At 49.4% G+C, this 2,816-nt stretch overlaps 1 long non-coding RNA gene across 2 annotated transcripts; it reads right to left on the minus strand.

The window, feature by feature from the left end:
• Nucleotides 1-799: 799 nt before the first annotated feature.
• On the minus strand, nucleotides 800-1,718 carry LOC310695064. 2 transcript variants are annotated; one of them, XR_014519906.1, is made up of 2 exons: nucleotides 1,471-1,718; nucleotides 800-974 (listed from the first exon to the last, which is right to left on the minus strand). It is a non-coding gene; the product is annotated as an uncharacterized lncRNA (long non-coding RNA). The 2 variants fall into 2 exon arrangements; XR_014519907.1 differs by having other exon boundaries at nucleotides 1,415-1,718.
• Nucleotides 1,719-2,816: the final 1,098 nt, after the last annotated feature.

Genomic DNA, 2,816 nt, shown 5'->3' on the forward strand with positions numbered 1-2,816 from the left:
ATACAATAAAACATCAGACATTAAAAACTTCCCTGTAAAGGGCTGCCTTCAGATGTTTTCTAAAAGTCAGATAGTTGTTAATTTCCTTGACATCTGATGGGAGGGCATTCCACAGAGCAGGCGCCACCACCGAGAAGGCCCTTTGCCTGATTCCCTGTAACTTGGCTTCTTGCAGTGAGGGAACCGCCAGAAGACCCTCAAAGCTGGACCTCAGTGTCTGGGCAGAACGATGGAGGTGGAGACGCTCCTTCAGGTATATTGGACCGAGGCCGTTTAGGGCTTTCAAGGTCAGCACCAACACTTTGAACTCTGCTCGGAAACGTACTGGGAGCCAATGTCAGTCTTTCAGGACTGGTGTTATGTGGTCCCGGCAGCCGCTCCCAGTCACCAGTCTAGCTTCTGCATTCTGGATTAGTTGCAATTTCTGGGTCACCTTCAAAGGTAGCCCCACGTAGAGCGCATTGCAGTAGTCCAAGCGGGAGATAACCAGAGCATGCACCACTCTGGTGAGACAGTCTGTGGGCAGGCAGGGTCTCAGCCTGCATACCAGATGGAGCTGGTAGACAGCTGCCCTGGACACAGAATGGGTGGGCACAGTAAGAATAGGATGTTGGGTTAGCATGGCAGCAGGTGACCAAGCAGACTCTTATCTTCTGATGCTCAAATGAAGCTGCCCCTGGGTACCGTCTCAATGTGTGGGAGGGGAACAGGAGCAAAACTGTACCTTGAGTCCCAAGCTTTTGGCATGACCATGGGTTACAAAGCAATGACATGCATCCAAAGAGAGACAGAAACTAAGTGATACTCTGTGATTTATTGATCATTCTTTCAGAAGAAAGGGTAGATTAAATTACAGAGTTTATGATTACACTTACTGGAAACAATAAATAACACTGGATGGGGGGGGGAGACGAAGGCACTGATGTTGTCATCATGTGTTCATCCCGAGATAACTTAGTAGAGTCGAGATATATCTGCAGACAGAACATCAGGGGTGGGTCAAAGTTGTGATACTGAATTTTATGGAGGCAAGAATGATGCTGAAGTTCTCTATAGATCTCAGTGGAGCTAAATGGGGTCCACTTTGTGGGTTGACTTTTCATCTGGGGGGAGGTGGACTGTTCAATTAGGCGTCATCTGAACCAGGAGTCACTGGAAGAGTGCGGGGGGAGTGCACCGCCCTAGGAAGCGTGATCCCAGTGGGGCTCCATCGTGGCTGTCCCCCCACCTGCGCTGGGCCAGCCCCGCCCCCGCCTGGTCTCCGCCCCCCGGTGCCCCAGCATGAAGCTCCGCCACTGCCAGGAGTGTGTTGTTTCTTTTATTATGGGGACTTGGGATCTGTAGGAGTCAAAACCTTTCAACTGCATATTCCCTGCTCCATCTGTGCTCCCCTTGTATGCTCACAACAGCCTACTTCATAAGTGAGTCTTTAACTCCTTCAGTTGCATCCAGTTGGCTTTCCCACTGCACCTGATTCCCAGGACCAAAAAGACTTGTGGGCTGCGGGATGGAATGGATTGTAGTTCCTTCCTCTGACCAGCAGGTAGAGCCAAGAGGAAGTTCTCCTTGAAGTACAGGTTCCTCTGTGCACTTATTCCCAGTGTGTTGTGGGAGACAGAGAACATACCCCATGGAAGTATCTCCCATGTCACAATGGCGGTCTTTGGATCTAGCCAATGAGGGCGGTTGAAAATGGGGGTTCTATTAAGCATGTGAATGGATGCTAATTTGGTCACCCGCGCAGATCAAAGATCACCTCCAAGCAACCACCAATCACACAGGCCACCAATGGAAGGTGAGAGTGGATGAGCCACTAAATGATTTGTGGGACCAGTACCTTCAGGGAGTAATTGCAAATCAGGGTTATATATCTACTGCTTCATCTCAGGGCATTCTTATCTGTGAAGCAGGGATTCTTCTAGACCTGTGGTCCTCCAGATGTTGCTAGACTCCAGCTCCCATCTTCAACTCCACCTGCTGATCAGAGGAGCAAAGTACAGCTGCTGCTCTGGGTTCCTTTGGGATACACACATAATTAAAAAACAAATCTCCAAGAGTTGGCCAATCTGTCTGGGGCTGTTTGAGTCCAACAATAACTGCAGAGCCACAGAATTTCCTGTCCCCATTGTAGGCCACATTTAGGATCATGAACCAGCATTTGCTAGGCCTCACTCTGGATCAATGGATTAATGGAGAGGATCTGGTGTGTGGCCTCTGTATTATGGGGGGTGGGGAGCTGGAAGAATATGGTAGAGGGTGTTTTATGAAATTCTAAGGATATGCTTGCTCCAGTTTAACAATTGAAAGCACTCTCTTATCATCGGCTTCATTATGTTTGGGGTGTTGTTGAACTCCATCAGTCCCAGAGAAGATGGGAGACATAGAGCAGAACCCTTTGGAGGCCCCTGTGCAAGTTTTCCAAAGGAATCCAGTTAGCCACCATGAGAAAAGGATGCCAGACTAAATGGGCCATTGGTTTGATCCAGAAGTTTCATCATGTTCTGATGCTCTGTCTCCCCTACTGCAGTGTGCAGAGTCTCGTGACAGGGAGGAGAAGGTGGCTACAGAGCTGGGGGAATAGGGGCAGGACACAGTCTGGTGCAACCTTTGTAGGTGAGATCAGATGCATCCATCCAGATGGAGAGCGTGTGTGTGTGTGTGTGTGTGTGTGTGTGCAGCAAGACCATAAGGCGAGAGAGTGAGCTCACCCTCATCTGTAAAAACTTGGCTGGAGGGCTGTGTCAACTTGTTGGGACGTCTTCGTAGCTTCTTTGCGGTGATGGACCACTTGCCTTGCTCATGTTCTTTGGAATCTT

This window comes from Podarcis liolepis (genome assembly GCF_965112155.1).
Source record: "Podarcis liolepis genome assembly, chromosome: 15".
Taxonomy (NCBI): Eukaryota; Metazoa; Chordata; class Lepidosauria; order Squamata; family Lacertidae; genus Podarcis; species Podarcis liolepis.